The 17,610-nt window shown below is 38.7% G+C and overlaps 1 long non-coding RNA gene across 1 annotated transcript; it reads right to left on the bottom strand.

The window, feature by feature from the left end:
• Positions 1–16,239, bottom strand: LOC144589245 (uncharacterized). The gene is made up of 2 exons (XR_013545270.1): positions 3,629–16,239; positions 1–1,726 (listed from the first exon to the last, which is right to left on the bottom strand). It is a non-coding gene; the product is annotated as an uncharacterized LOC144589245 (long non-coding RNA).
• Positions 16,240–17,610: the final 1,371 nt, after the last annotated feature.

The following is a 17,610-nucleotide window of genomic DNA, read 5'->3' as shown; positions in this document are numbered from 1 at the left end:
GTATATGGATGATAACTGGCTGGATAGCTCAGTGAGTTACGTACTCTAGCTGTGGAGCTAGAGGTTGGGAGTTCAGTTCTCCCCTGTGATCTCAGAAGAACCAGTCAGTGTGGCTTTGGGCAAGCTGCAAAATCTCAGGATGCTCCCAGAAGAAAGGAATGGTAAACCTCTTCCAAGTACTGTACTCCTTACAGCTGGCTGGATAGCTCAGTGAATTGGATACCACTATTTCTAGAAAAGCCTGGAAAGGCTTGTCATAAGTCAGAATTGATTTGACAGCATGCAATTATTATTAGCCAAATGAGGGAAGGATCCAAAATGAAACTTCTTAACTGGTTAGATACCCATACGACCATTTTTTCTAACATATACATACACAGAGATACAGAGAGTCAGATTCACAATAAGTTCAACTCACTCCTTCTTTGCTCTTATGACAATTTGCAAAGAAAGAAATACATCTTGATGTGTCAAAAGAAGCAATTGCCCATAGCATCAAAGGATGATGTCAATAATGGAACTGTTAGATAAATTCTGTTGTGCTATTGACATCTTAATGTCACCCATCCAGCTGGTATGAAATCACTAAGGCAAACAGCTGAGTCCAGGTTAATCCTTTTGAACTGAGTGGCTCAGTCAAACCCCTCAGTCTGACAATCTAAATTGTCATCTTAACACACGCGTACACCCCCCCACACACACATATTTTACAATTATAAAGAACAAAAAGAAAAAAAGAAACCAGTGACAGCCTTCTACAAGTAGATCTGTTATGGGAATACAAATTCTAGCAAGAATAACTGGGTCCCACTGAAAAGTTTATTTATTCAAATAACATTTTTTAAAGCTTTAGAACTGGTTCATACATTATTATTTTCTTAGGAGCATAACAATGAACAGCATCAACTTTCCCAGTTTGACTTGAAGATTGCAGAGATTGAGAATGGGAAAATCTGTCAGTTTTACTTCCTTTGGATTCCTTTAGATTCTTTATGAATACATCGGCAAAACAAAATAATTTTTTTTAAAATCAAAACTGAAATGTTTGCCCATCTGAGGTGGACAAATTAAACAAGTACTGTACTGCTGTTCTCAGTACAGACACGGCATATTGTTCTTGCTCCTTGTTGTTAAAGTTGAAAAGTTTATTAGAAAAAAAAATAGAGGTGGCAGCTTTCTTTCAATACTGTAACATGATTGAATACACAAGGGTAGAAGTGTCTGTCAAATTTATGAAGACATCTCAAAATTTTGGTAATTTTTTTTTTTTACAAAAATGAACTCCTCATTGATTGGCACTAGACATATTCAAGAGATGCAGTTCTTCCCACTGTGGAGAAGATTGTGTTGTAATTGCCTACCCACACAGCTGTTTAAGATGAGAAACCAGTGTGAAAAATGACGCGAAGCCCATCAGTTGATACTAGGAATGAGGATGAGATATTTTCTAGAGCTCATGAGAGCAATTATCAAACCAGCAAGAACAATTTCTCCACAAACAAACCACTCGAAGCTATCAGAGGTGCTGATGTATTGCATGGACCTTTACACTTAGAAATGCTGGATGGGCATTTTGATCAATAAGCCTCTCCTTCTGTGCTTTCTATATGCCCGTTTTGCTTCTCAGATGGAAAGGACACTACCTTTGCCACAGAGAGCCACAGATCTCATACTGGAAGCAGGGAATCTTTCAGGGCTTGGAAATTCCTTCCTGAAGCATCTCGCTCTGTCAAAACAGCATAAGTGGAAAAGAACATGGAATATACCCAGTGTTCTTCATATCCCTATTGAAAATTCAAGGTTTCAAAGCCAGATGTTTAAGGCTTCAGTATTGAAACGCATTTGGCCTGGATGGACAATTCTTTCAGTTTTGCTGTCTCCCACATTCAGATGTGTTAAATCACAATCTCTTGCCACCTTAAATATAACAAAACTTTCAAGGTTGGTAAATTCTTATTGTAAAAAAACTTAAAATTTCCACTTGTCCCTGTTTTAAATGCTTTTCGCATGCCAATAATATGATCTGTTGTACTGAGTACTTGCTCTTTTCCAAGCAGCCCATTTGTTGCACCCAAGTAGGAAGCAAGGTGGAAAGACCTTCCACACATTCATGCTGATGTAAGTAACACAAAGGGAGTACAATAAAGCAGGCCGGGAAGTGGGGCTCGTCAGCCATGGAAGGCAGCCCATCTAGGAGAAGGAAAACTCCGATTTCAAACCTCCACTGCCTTGTGGCTATATCCACTCATGGAAAAGGCTTCAGGAGTTAACCTCGAGGCAAAATCCGGAGCTGGAGTCCCGAAGGCAGCATGTGTCGTTCTGCCAACTCCTGCGACATTGCTGGAACCAGTTGTACTGGCTCTTGCCTTTCCATTGGACCATTTCAGCAATGTGGAGAGGGGGAATCTGCTGCTTGGGTAACAGCCTATCCTCCATATTACCTTACCCGGGCTTCATGCTCTTGAGAGGACACTCCTCAATTCAGAGCATGTCACCATATTCTCTCGAGACTGAAGGATGCCTATAACTCTCCCTGCTAACCAGATATTTAAACCTTTACATTTCCTCTGTTAGCATATTCACTTTTTATATCTTTGCTGGCGACCTAGTCATTCCATTCGAAGGCTCAAATTGAATGGACTGAATATTTTAAACATCCTTCTAATGCTCCTTTTAAAAGCCCCCCTCCTCTAACCAAAAGAACATTTTTGACCTGCATTGTCCTCAGAATACTAGCTGGAATAGAAAAGGGTTTGCATCAGTTTCCAAAGATATTAAAGGCAATCCATGCTACCACAGCAACTTAGACTTGCTTCCACATGATTTCTTTCTATAATATAGTAACATGTGGATGGTAAAGGAACTTAGGATAGTGGCGAATTATGTGGACACATGGTGTGTGTGTGTGTGCGTACATGTGTGTACGCTTGCGCACGCAGGCAGGCATGTTCATTCAAGAGTAAACTTATATAAGGAAACCCAAAGTACGAGAATTGGTTTACAAGGGCAGCTGCAGAGGAGAAGCAGCAGAGAACAAGAAGTAAGCCACCCTTTCTGGATCTTTGATAAAAAAAAAAAACCACTCTATTCAAAAGGCTGTTTTTCAACAGGTTTAGCCATTAGTATTTCTCCTCATACTGGAAGTAACCTATTTCAAATACAAGTTACTTGTCATTAATTCCTTTTTCCAGCAAGACAGTATAACTAATAAGGAGTAACTTTATTCCTTTGGTTGAGTACCTGTAACTTTACAGCTACTTTTTCAATTCTGGTTTTATGGCTTCAATTAGTGTTGGAGAAGGAATATCACATGGCCCAACTGCTGCTTTGCATTGTGCTTCACATGGCTACTTTCAGAGTTTTAAATAGTGACTGAAAGGACTATTTAGTTTTTTTGTGACAAATAAGAAAGTTACTTTAAAATTGTAACTACAAAAGGAACTATCTACAGTATTTGAAGGTCATTGGGACTGTTATAGCAGCTGACCCCATTCTAAAACTGATTTTCCAGAGTCATGGTATACATTGTGTTTGCCTTTCTGTACCAACACATTCTTTGCTCTGCGAGATGTTCAAGAGTTTAAAAAATTAAAAAGGCCATGGTTTCCCATGGTCACAAAATGCATACCTTTCTCCCAAAGTCAGAGATGTCTCATGGAAGCTGGGATGGGTTTCTTTCACGTTCTTTGGTTTGATTATTAGTTCCAATGATCTTACGACTTTTATAAATTGCCAGTTTTGAACATAACTTCTACCTTTATAAAAGGCTTAATACAGAGGTTTGTGACCTAGAAGTTCTCTAGGCAAGGAGGCATGTAGATAGAGAAAACAATATTATCTAAATGTCAAGTCTACCTAACAATACTTTAAAATTTAATAAATCACTATCTTATTACTTTGAGATGAAAATGTAAAATTATTACGGGCTTGGTTTCAGCGCTACCAAAAAAAAAAAAGAGGGGGGGGAAGGATGACTCAAATTAAGTGATATGGCAGCAATTACTCCCCCCCCCCCAAACTGGGATCTGCTTCAGATAAAATATAACTCCCTAACAATCAAACTCCTATTGCAAGAAGTTGATCCAAGCTATAGCCAATGGCAAGAGGTATTTTGTTTTATTAACAATTTTATTCACAATGAATCTGGCATGTTCATAATTTTTGCTTCAGAAATCATGTCAGACCATGACATATGTTGCAAGATGGCTGGAAGTGATATTGCATTGTGTACCAAGTCGTGACTAAAGGCAGAAGAGGAATCAAGGCCATCTCTGGTGATTTGTTCAAGATCCATGGCAATGGAAACAATTACTGAAAGAATATAGCGTTCCTCTGCATTGAAGAGCCTCAGTGGCCAGCCATCTAGAGCAGTGGTCCCCAATCTTGGGCCTCCAGATGTTCTTAGACTACAACTCCCAGAAGCCTTCACTACCACCTCTGCTGGCCAGGATTTCTGGGAGTTGAAGTCCAAGAACATCTGGAGGCCTAAGGTTGGGGACCACTGATCTAGAGGATGCTTGCTCAAGATGTAATGCATGAAGTAGGAAGTTGGTCTAAATAATCCAAAAAACCTGTTTTAACCCTATGATTCTATGAGTTACATTTCAACTCCACTGACATTCATGCCTATAGATGCAACATTTGCATTGGACAAAGTGAGCAGATCCAGCTGGACTCAAGGCTAGCAACAACTATTGAAGACATTAAACCAGGTTGTTCAGTAACTAGGCATGGCCACTGGACCAAAAGACCTTCTTTCACTTAATCTTAAACATTTGCAATAATTAAAATACACTGCCATACACAAGATGCAATGACCAAGAGGCTTAAGAAAAAAACAAGATTTGTAGGAGTACAGATACATACAGAGACATACTCACCTACGTGTTTCACCTTGTGAACAGACCAAAGAGACCAAACAGGGCCAGTAGGCACAAAAAGGTGACTTAAGTCAAATTTAGGCATTATGGTATGATGGCATTCTGGAAAGCCAAGGTAGCCTCGCCTTGTACATCACCACTTCATATGGAAGTTTCTCACGCCTTGGTATGTAGGTGTACTTCTTTTTGTTCATCTATTATTTTCATTTATTTGCCCATCTTCTGTCTGAAGACACCTAGAAAAGCATACATCGTGATTAAAACAATAAAACATATTGGCCAAAATCCTGTTGTACAGATACATCTGCAGAAAATGGCTGGTGTAGTGCAGCAGCTTCTTACTAGCAGTTAAGGAGTCTCTGCTTGGATTTCTGCATGTGACAACCCCTCTAGATCAGTGTGTATACAAAAATCTAAGCAGGGACTCATTAATTAACAGCAAGAAGCCACTACAAGTTAGGTCATATATACTTTCTGTATGCTTAACTAAGCAACAGGTTTTTGGCCATTAAAATTTAAAATGAGCCTAATACTCTAAAGAGCAAAAGATACATTACCATGAAGTGGTGGAAACAGATAAAATTAGTAGCATCCAAAAGGCTTCCAAAACAATTATGCTTAAGATCCTCTGCTGAATCTTTGCAAAGATGTCATATTTCTCAAGATCGCATGAAGGATTACATTAAAGTCCTTCTAAGTATGTTTAGTTAAAGCTCTTATGCCACCCATATGATCAGAAGCCCAGCATTATATGGAGTACTCTCAGTGTTGAGAAGAGAGTGAAGTGGATGTAGCATAGGCGAGAAGTTTACAATATTCACATTTTTAAAAGTAAATTAAAATATATTTATGTAAATTATTTTGAGCTACTTTCCAGAAATATAATTTTATTGGTAACCAGCATTTCAACTATAGTTTTAACTAATCCCCTTTTTTCCAAGTGATTTTCAAAATCAATCTTGAGCCAATATTTCAGCATACTCATTCCATGACCTAAGGGACTGCCTTGCAGTTGGACAAGCCCTAAATATCTCTCCTTATAGATATCTCCATAATTCATATGCTAGAAACACAAACAGCCAATGTGCACTAACTGGATCTGATCCACCATGGCTAATAGAGTAGAGATTTAGAAAATTACATGTCCCAAATTTTGTATTAGTCTATCAGTACTCAAGGGGTTTCCTTTAAAAGTGACATTTAAAAGATATATTACTTTAGCAAATGAGTAAATGCATAAGATACAAACAGAGGAAATATTTGTCTTCCTGTCTAATACACTATTAAATGTTTTCTTTAAAAATATGTACATATATGGCCACCTGCAAAAGATTATCAGAAAGCTCGATGGATTCATAGGAATGTATGTTGTTTGTGGTCCAAAGGAAAGAGAACCTTCCCTTGTTACTTGAAATTCAGCTGTTATGAGCTACTGAGGAAAGGTCTGCATGGAGTGTTCTCCAGTTTTGTCTTATATTTAACATCAAATGTGGTACACATTTAATATAAACTATAAGATGTGGTGTAGCATATTTCTCATCACATCTTACACGTATCTTACAGTTTATATTTGACTAGACAAAATCCTCTTCCACAGAACATGTTGGTTCTGTGGAAGAGAACCAACATGGAGTCAGTGCTGAGAATGAGAATGATATTGTCTGAGAATCAAGCGGGTGACCATCTGTGGCTAGCTAGTCATTTGTGACTGGAAGATTTCTTCCTATGCAATAACAACCTGGAGGTATTAGAGATACCTTTGAAAATCTAGATACAAAAGGGAAGGTCTTTCATATTTCATCCCTCCCCCTGTTTCTTTGATGACTCATCTTCCACAGTCTCTTTGAGGTGAAACTAAGGTACTGTTCACTTCAGGAAGTGGAAAACACAAAATGAACACAGATATTGGGAGTCACAGCATGAGAGAAACCATGGCTTTCATGATATGCTGTGCAGCACCATCATTTTTGCATCCTTAAGAGCAACAGCATAGTTGGTGCCGTGTTTGTAATGTTATCTTGCATATACATATAAATTTGTTCTTGATGTCATGCCTTACACAGTACTCAGTTCTCCTGTTCTCAACATCAAGGCCTTCATCTCCAGCAGCACATTCTTACATTTAAAGCTCTTTCCAGTTCCTTTATAGCTTCCCTGGATCTCTGTCTTTTTCTGATTTCTTAGCTGCAATTTCTGTTTGAATACATTATTGAGTCATCATATAGAAAATCTTGATTTTTTAAAAAGAATTCTCATTGTCAGCATTAAAGTTATGTAATTCTTCCACAGTCCCAATTGTCATCTTCTCAATGTTCAGCTGTCATCCTACTTTTGCACATCCTTCTTCTTGGTAGTTGTTTGAATTTGTTTCTATTTTCTCCCGACAATATGGTGTCTTTAAACTGTCTTAATTTCTTGATGTTCCTTTCACCACTTTTCACTCTTTCTACATCTGAATCTCATTCTGCTTTTTGTATGGTATGTTTTGCACAGATATTGAGCATATAGGAAGGTAAACTATAATATCATTGCCAATGGGAAATAACATTCTGTCCTAACAGTCACCTCTTCTCCAAGTTATGCATCCAGACATTGAAATGTTATGCCACACATATTTCTTTTAGAATGATCTCTAAATTGTCACAATTCACACAAACCTTTGTTGTAATCGATAATACAGAGATAGATTTTTTTCCTGAAATTCCTTGCTATGCTTTAGTAGCCAACAAATTATTTGCAGTGTGATCTCTAGTGCCTCTTCCTTGTGTTGTACACATCACTAATTCCATTGCCCTCCCACCCTGGAATAATGAGGCAAGACAACTGTTATGGGTAAACTATGGGCCACACTTTATTAATGACCATCAAAATAAAATTCAACCTCAAACAAATAAAGTGGTCTGTTGTAGTGCGGAATCAGATTTCCATCTGCAGTCTCCTGTGACCCTTCTACTGAAAATGGGCAAGTCCCATGCCCTGAGATCTCATGGTACTGAAGACTGTGGGACCCCAGCTAGCTGTGATTTTGACCACACTTGGACCTCGAGCGTCCACTCCCCTGGGTGACCGTCAGCCTGGGTGTGGCCCCAACACATCCTCCCCCCACACACTATAATCTCACAATCTGCAGCGCTGGGAGTTCAGGTGAACTCTACATTTTCTGTGATCACAAGGGGGCTCGCCGATCCATCTTCATTCCACACTAGAATTTCCTGTCCAGCTGTTTTTAGGGCATGTTGAACTCTACTCAGCCACAAGGACTGGGGATCACTACACACAAAAGACCAGCTAATGACACCCATCAATCACAGTGACAGATAATCTCTCCTCCTTATTTATTTATTTATTTATTTATTTATTTGTTTGTTTGTTTGTTTGTTTGTTTGTTTGTTTGTTTGTTTGTTTATTTATTTATTTATTTATTTATTTATTTATTTATTTATTTATTTATTTATTCATACCCCACCCCTCTAGACCATGTCTACTCGGGGAGGCTTACAACATAAAATAGATCTATATAAAATATATATATAGTCATAAAATACAATTTCTATATTAATTAAAACAATTAATTAAGAAAGGATACTAGATTGGGATAAGATAAGAAAAAAGAAATGAAAAGAGTTAGCTGACTGGAGGGAAGGCCTGCCTAAATAGCCAAGTTTTTAACAGTCTTTTAAAAACACCCAGCGAGGGTACCAGCTGAATTTCTGTTGGAAGGGTGTTCCACAGCCGAGTGGCCACCGCCGAGAAGGCCCGGTTTCTAGTTTTTTCTTTCCGAGCCTCTCTCGGCGTCACAACAATACACCCATAACAGGACACACTAATCACCCATATGCTGAAAAGGACAAAAGGCAATATCACAGCCATAAATACTCAACACCCAGGCAAACTACACCAGAGCACAGAGTGCTGTCCTCTGAAGATGTCGGCCACAGAGACTGGCGAAACATCAGGAAGAACAACCTTCAGAACATGGCCAAAGAGCCCGAAAAACCCACAAAAACCATTAGATCCATGAAAGCCTTCGCAAATACTCATGTAATTGATCACTGAACTATAAACACAAGGCTTCCAATATAAGTTTGATTGCGCAATCATACATCACAAAAGAGATAACACTGATGGATTTAGAATGCTGTAAGAGCAGGAAATACACTTTTCCTTCAACATCTGTTTCCAGACTCCATTGAATGAGACTAACTGATGTAGCTGACTAGTTAGATGTAACTGAAAGCATATTGATGCTTTTAGTTACACCTCTAATGGAATTCCTCTAATGGAATATGCCAAATCAATGTTCTTATGAGGCAAGCAAGAAATAATATGTGGTTAGCTGTAAAAGAATCTCACTTTTCCTTTAAAACATGTTGCTTACATGTACAACTCCTTGTTACATCATTTCAACCTTGAATGTGAAGCCCCTTTATGAATCTCATAGTACTTTATGAAATAAAATTATTTACCTGCTATCACAAAACAAGCTCTCTCTCTCTTTCTTTCTTTTTTTAATGAGCAGAATGCTAACAATTAGAAATAGAAGATAAAACAGGATCTTAAATTAAGGAAAAAGTTGCTTCAGGCAGAAATAGACGCTAAGTTAGAACATCTTTAGGAGAATTCACTTAAGGGGACAAACTCATTTGTTTATCCTAATCGTGATGTTTTTCAGCTCCATAAGTGGTAAATTTACTTATTTTTGTCTTGTGACTGGTCATCAGGAGTTATGGAAGGTTTTCTGTGTAACTATGATTGCTCAAGCACAATCATATCACCTTTATTATATTATCACCTTTAATTATGGGAGACAGCATCTCAACTGTTTCTCCCCTCAGTTTTCATTAGCATGCCACAACCTTTCAGCTACTAAAATATCATCAAAAACCAAATAATAAGACTGTGTTAATTAAACATTTGCATTGAAGGCTGTCTGTTAATGTAAAACACATATCATTACATGCAAACTGGGTTTGCCAATGTATAATATTTTGACCATTCAAGGAACTGAAGCTGTCCTGAGTGAACCATTTCAAAAGTTGGTCCCCTTTTCTTCTAATTCCTCTAGGCCAGTGTCATTTTCTTACATACCTTTTCGGAACTTTCTGCTACCCTAATCACTTTGTCAGTTCTTATGTTCTTGTCTCATCCCTTCCCGGATTTGCAAAAGTTTTTCCAATAGTCGATGGTCTATTTGAAGATGATGATTTCATAAGTTAGATCATGAAACACCACAGTAAAATCTGGTCAATATTGCAATCGCTTTTCAGGCATTCAACAAGGGTAGAGTATACCAGGCAAAATCCAAAGAAACAAAAGAAGACAAAAAAGAGGACTTCCAAGTCTATGCACATTAGGATGTGTCTAAAATTCTTTTTTTTATTATTTCTTTTGCATTTGAATGGACATGGGAGCATTTGGCAAGTTGCTATGGAAGGGATGAATGATAGATACTTCTAGATGTCTTCTACAATGTTTAAATTGCTCCCCATGAAAACATTTTATCCTTCTCTATTTCTATCTCTGTCTCCATTTTCAACTGTTTATCTTTGCCTCTGACTCTACATATGCTAGTGCTTTTCCACTTACTTCCTTGCATTGTCTTGAATGTAATGCCATGCTGTATTTTTTTTTTCAACTGGAAGCCAAATAAGTGGATATTGAATTGCCTGCGTATAAGCAGTGTGCACATCGTTCTTTATACCAGTGGTTTTCAAACTTGGGTTTCCAGATGTTCATGGCATGCAATTCCCAGAAATCCTGGCCAGCAGAGGAAGTGGTGAAGGCTTCGGGGAAATGCAGTTCAAGAACATCTGGGGACCCCAGTTTGAGAACCATTGCTTTATACCATGTATTCCATAAGGCAAACTGAATAGGATTGCACACACAATAGGATCAGTATTGATGTAGGGATAATCCCTCATCATCATCCATGTAAGGAAGATGTGAGCTGCGATCCATGGCTAAACTGAGGCTAACTAAAACCTGGTCTTATGAAGATAAGAACCATACAAAAAAGCAAAAACAAAGCAAGGTTGTGTGTATATACTGCCCCATAGTACTTAAAGAACTCTCTTGGTGATTTACAAGTTAATTATGCAGGCTACACATTCTCCCACCCCCACCCCACCCCGCTAAGCCCGGTACTAATTTTACCTACCTCAAAAAGATAGAAAGCTGAATCAACTATCGGCTGGCTACCTGGGATTGAACCCGAGGTCGTGAACAAAGTTTTGGCTGCAGTACAGCAGTTTAACCACTGCACCAGGAGGCTCCATACAAAGGTCATTATAAAGATAAAGAACCATACAAAGGGACCAAGACAATATATATGGTCTGGACAATGCTTCAAATGAAAAACGCCTTCAAAACAAGGATTGTCTAATGGCAGTCCTTCAGATGGAAGTCTAAAAAGAGTCCACCTAAGTTGTTTAAAAGCATTGTGGCATTCGCTCCTCATGCCCCTTGCCTGACTCCAGACACAGAGCACACAAAGGCAAACCACTACTCCTTTTTACCCTGCTGCCACTAGTTGATCAGTAAATCAACTTTACTCCCGGAAGGATGAAGACGCAGGTCCAAACTTTGCTGTCTTTTAAATAAAACATCTTTATTGATTGCAGATGTTATTATTATTAATCATAGGTAACTTCTATTATCTTCAATCTCACCCTACTATTTGTCATTACAGGTCCATACACTTCACACTCTAATCCTCTCAGATCTCCCAAATTTATTTATTTATTTATTTATTTATTTATTTAATATCCCGCCTATCTGGTCAGTTAAGACCACTCTAGGCGGCTAACAACATGAAATAAAACAGTGAATATTTATAAAACAGTTTTACATAAAATAAACATAATGAAATAGACAAATAGGAGGGAGAAAGAGGGCATCAGGGATTGACTGGAGGGAAGGCCTGCCGAAACATCCATGTTTTAAGTCGATTTTTAAAGGTACCCAGCGAGGGGGCCACACGAATCTCAGGAGGTAGGTTGTTCCAGAGGCGAGGAATACCACACACTATCTCCTTCTCCACTCTCTCACTCTCAATGACTCCCACTGATTGACCCCTTTCACTCTCTGGCTCCGCCTCTTCATTACATATCTCTCGGCTCCACCTCTCAGCAACATTAGCCTGAAACATGAATATTCATAACTACTGAACATAATAAGGGTGAATGCTACTAGCATATATTTTAAAGGTGGTAAAGTTTGGATTTTTTTTAAAGGGAAAGAGATGTCATAGAAACACATACAGAAAAATCTAACAAGCTACAAAATATAACTATATATATTTTTAAAGAGCCTGAATTACCTGGAGCATATAAAATTTAGAAATAGAGACAGTTGTCAATTTTGCTTTCCACTTTTGAACATTTATAAAGTTCACATTCTTTCTATCAAGTTTATGAAGAACTTTACAAATTTTGGTGAGTTGTTGCTGAAGCAAACAGAAGAAAAATCTCAAAAAAAGGAAAGGAAAGAAAAAAAACAGCACTGGACAAATACAAAAGGTATAGCTATTCCCACTATGGGGAGGATTGTGGTGTACCTGCCTATCATGCGGTTGTCAGAGATATGAAGTCTCTTTCCATAAAAGAGATGGCACTCTTAATTCAGCATCACAAACACGGTTGAATGAACAGGGATTCAAAATAAGACTGTAAAGATCATTTAAAGTCTTCTGCTTCAGTGGGCTAATCTGTCAGTCTTGCTTTCTCCATGCGATAGATCTCTCTCTTTTAAAAAAATCTCAAACTCTTGCTCTCAAAATATGAAGCAATTTTTGGAAGTTTGAAAAATTCTGAACAGAAGTGAGCAAAAGAAGATTCTCACCCATATCCAGTCAAATTTTAGATTGTGTGTTAAGCAATTCATGAGTGTTTTCTCTCTTGATTACACAGATAATGCAAGAAGGGTTTCAGTGGGAGATTTGTATTTTTAATCACCTTAAATGTGCTTTTACAATACTTTGAATGTTTTTTTCCTAGCAGTTTTAATGTGCAACATGCTTAATGATTTTTTTTTTATATTGGCCAAACTCCTATTGCTTAAATCACGGAAAGAATAACCCCATTGAATGAGTGGGAATCTGGTGAGGCAACTCATCCATGCGTTGTGTTGATTCAAATTGGCCTACTCTAACTGTGCCTTACTTTAGCATAGTGAATCACAGTTAGAGTAGACCCATTTGAATTAATGAAATTTAAGGAGGAGTTGACTCACCAAATCCACATTAATTTAACAGGCCTACTTTAGTGCAATTTACTGTTCTAAGCAATTTTGGCTATTGCAATTTATTGTATTTTTAGCTATTTTAATAGAATCCTAGAATAATGGAGTTGGAAGGCGCCTATGAGGTCAACTACTCTACAGCTACCCCTGCTCAATCCAGGAATCCACATCAATGCTGATCTGACAGATTGTTGTCCAGTTTTTTCACATGCACATGCAACAATAGAAGTAATCGTTTATCTATTGAGGTGGCTTCCAAATTGGCCCATAGTTGCTGTCTCGAGATGAAATCAAAGGCCGCTTTCAGATCAACTAATGCGGCATATAATGAGGTTTGACCCTTTGACACATATTTCTCTATAAGGTGTTGGATAATGAGACAATGGTCCATAGTGGATCTACACTCTCTAAAACCAGCTTGCTCTACAGCTATCCTATTTTCTTCAACCAACCAGGTCTCAAGTTTATCCTGAGGATGCCTAGCATATAGTTTACCACATATATTTAGGAGACTAATGAGGCGATAATTTGCTGGCTCATCTCTTAGTCCTTTTTTGAATAAAGGTACTATTATTGCAGTATTCCATTCTGCATGAATGAGGCCCGTAGAGTCGATATATGTAAATAATTCTGCAAGGAAAGGAGCCTGCCAGTCAATATTCTCTTTGAAGAGTTCTGGAGGCAAACCATCCGACCCTGGTGTTTTACCTATTTTCAGTCAGGCAATATGGGATATAATTTCCTCTTGGGAAACTGGAGGCCAAGCCAGTAGAACTTCACATTCACCAGCTGAGACTGGTATTGGAGGAAAGTCTTTATAAAGCTGATTATAAAAGGCAACCCATTTACATTGGGAGATTGGAGGATCAATTTGGCATGGGAGGTTTTGCTTCTTAACAGTAACCAATCGCCAGAACTTAGAAGAATTTTTCTGTTTCGCAGCTAGAATTACTTCCACCCATAGCGAATGAGTATAGTCTTTTTTTCTTTTGATAAATTTGATAAACTGATAATAGACAGCTGTAAGGGCTTTTCTTGCTCCTTGGTGATCTTTATCAAACCAGGGTTTGGATTTCCTATAAGTTGTCAATGGCTGGTCTTTAGATTCAGTTAAATTTGTTTTAGTTCCTGTACTAGACTGTTGTAAATCTTAATGCGATCATTCTGTATATTGTAGTCCAGGTCTTCAAATTTAGGAATACAGTGATCTTTGACCTCTATTACTTCTCTGAACCTGGATTGCATTTGTGCAGATCATCTCACCCTACAAGTTAGTACTTGCGAGCCTTCATGTGAAGGCTGATCAGTCATAGTTTGAGTTGTAAATAAAGGTTTAACCCGAAGTAGTAGGGGGAAATGGTCACTCTCTAGATAGGGTAACACTTGAAAGCTGGTTATCAGCAGAATTAGAGAGGCACAAACTAGCATATAGTCAATAGTACTGGATCTTTGGCCTGACATGTAGATGAACTCCGCGGGATGATCCTCTGGAAAAGTGCCATTCAGAAGGTACAAATCCAACTTGGAGGCTATCTTGGCCAAATACAGTCCTGTGAGGTTTCAATATGAATCTTTGAAAAGCTTAGGGAGGGGGAGAAATTTATGAAAATCATCCGGATCACTTAAAAAACCTTGTACTTAGATTCAAGATTAGTATCATCAGGGCACTCTTATATATATATATAAATGTCCATCTGTTTCAATCTAATTTTCATTGTGGAGGGAGCAGTATTTGCCTCAGCACTAGCCCCCAGGGTTAGAAGTACACTAGCTGCCCTTCACTGAGTGTGCATTTATTTTATTTTATTTTTTATTTTATTAGACTTATATACCACCCATCTAGAACATGTCTACTCTGTGTGTTTTGCACAAAATACAAAAACCAAATATACGAATATAATAAAGAAAAATATAAATACATTAAAAATGTTGAGATTTCTCGAAGATAAATTTGCTCTGGACCATGCTGGTTTTGAATATTCCACTGTAAAACAAGAGTGCTGTTTTATTTCTTTGTGTTTTCAAAGCAGATGTACACATTAGCACGCCACCACACCTTGCAGATGGTCAGGCAGAACTCCTGCTACCCATTTTAAGAAAAGTTTAAATATAGAAAGGTGAGAATATTCACAAATCTTAAAAGAAAAATTACACAAGAAGAAAGTTCTTCCTCCCACACTTAATGTAGGAAACGTCTGCTTAAAGGTTATAGCTGTGATTCTGTTCCAGTGACATGCATACAGTCCTGGTGGGATTCGGCAGTGGCCAGCAGGCGGGGTAGCCCCTTCTTCTGCCCTTTTGTTTAGAGGTAGAGCATAAGATCAAAGAATTATTTCAGCGAATCCTGGTTATGATTAGGTAACTACTATCCCATCTGTCTCTTTCATAACATACTATGTAATCATGCTAAATCAATAAAAAGAGCCCTCAGGGCGTTGCCAATTGGCTCCGCTGGCTCCGACTTTTGTTGTCGACTCCTTTGTTCTCTCTTTAAGTTAATTAGCCATTCCTTGGTTCCGTGATTAACCACAACTTAACAATGGTTTTTCAGAAAATACAGCATAGTCTCCCTGTATTTTACTTGCCAAAGCTAAGCCATAGTGTTTGTAATATTAAATGTAGTGTACCTTTTTTGGTTGTACATCTGTAATATTAAATGTAGTGTACCTTTTGGGGTTGGGAGTTCAATTTACCACTGTGCCTCCTTGACAGGTTGGGACTCGATGATCCATAGGGTTCATTCCATCCCTGCAGTTCTAAGATAATTAACTCACTGATCTGCCATTCAAAGAACAGCTTTACCAGATCTGTATTGCCAAACTTTCTTCTAAAGCAGAGGTCCACAGGTAGACCTCAGCTTATTTTCAAAAGCCCTTCACAGGGCATTCTGTAGCAAGAAACATTTGAACAGATGGTTTGTTTCAATCACAGACCAAGAGCAATCTATTCCTTGTCTGGCAGTCCTTTGAGAAGGTGCATGATTCTACAGGATTATTCTTAAAGCCACACCTTACTTCACATAATGATCACTTCTGCAGGTTTTTTAAAACATTTCCCTGACACGCAACAGCTCTTTTCAAGGTGCCCACTGGAAAGAGAACCAGGAAACATGCTGCTTCCATATCAGTTACATATTCAATAAAAGGGTTACACAGGGACCTATATATTTATTCAGAGTAACACATTCACTTGAAGACACTTGGCATAACAGGAGACATACGATGCAGTTTTGGTTCCGCTGTAAGTACAAAAGCTTGTTGTTCTGTCCATTAAAGCAGTGGTTGCCAACCTTTTCCAAACTGCAAACTGGTTGGGGGGGGGTCCGTAGGGAGCACCTCCTGTTCACAGACGGGCATGGCACGCTTGCGGGTGAGCAGCGCATGCTCACACGCAGAGGTGCAGGTTGGCAGGGCACCCATGCTATGCAGGTGGGCAGGCTGTATGTAGGTCGGAGTGCATGCGTAGGGGTGGGAGATCTGTCTCCGTGGCCTGGTCCTGTGAAGGCCACAGACTGGCAGCAGGCTGCGGACCGGGGTTGGGGACCCTGCATTAAAGGATAGCCATCTTGTTAATCAGGGCAAAAGGAGCAGATGAGGGTGATATGACCATTAGCTTAAACATGTGAAGTGTGCTTGCTGGGTAGAACAGACAATAACTCATTCTGTCTGACAAAACGTAACTTGTTCCTCCAAGAGCATTAAGAGGAGAAAAGCAGTGTACAAATAACGTAAATACAATGCAATACAACACAATAAGAGAACAAAGAGATCATGAGATAGGTTTCTTTAGGTCAGCTATATTGACAGTCCCCTCTGGCATCCTTATTGTAGGGGAAATTGTGACTAGGTAAAGCTCAGGCACATCAAGTATTAGAGCATAATAATGTATGCTTTGTGGGCAAGGGCACTCTGCATGAAGGCCTACAGTGGCATTGTGGCACAACACTGAGGTTGCCCAGATCATCCAACCAAGAGCAATGTCCAGCAGCATAATTGTCAGAGTATGTGGTAAGAAGAAAGGGTGTGTCAATTGCATTCCCAGCATCCTTTTCTGGAAACGGTCATCTGAGGAGGAACAAGCAAAGAAATTACTAGGGACTATCACTGACATCCAACCCAGAATCCCTAACCAGAAGGATATTATTACTGTTAAACATTGCTCAGAGCTACAAAAGAATGAACAAAATCACATTCCTCTGCCTTTCAACAGATGAAGGCCTTCCTATATGCCAAGAGAAGTAAGTTCCTTCCCCAAACCAGGCCTAAAACCTGACCAAAATGGTTCTACATGTTCAGCTAAAAGTGGTTGGAATGGGCTAGAAGCCACCACTTTCTCATTCATTGCAGAAACTGGAACCCCTTCTTCTCATTTACAACGTCCTTGACGGGCATCCACACTACAGAATTTAATAAGCCAAACAATGCAAGGTTTAAATGTAAGTGGTTGGCTGGAGACCACTGTTTAGGCTTGGGAAATCTCCACAAAAGAACAA

This window comes from Pogona vitticeps, chromosome 4, assembly GCF_051106095.1.
Source record: "Pogona vitticeps strain Pit_001003342236 chromosome 4, PviZW2.1, whole genome shotgun sequence".
Classification (NCBI taxonomy): domain Eukaryota; kingdom Metazoa; phylum Chordata; class Lepidosauria; order Squamata; family Agamidae; genus Pogona; species Pogona vitticeps.
This window is presented reverse-complemented; position numbering and strand designations above follow the sequence as displayed.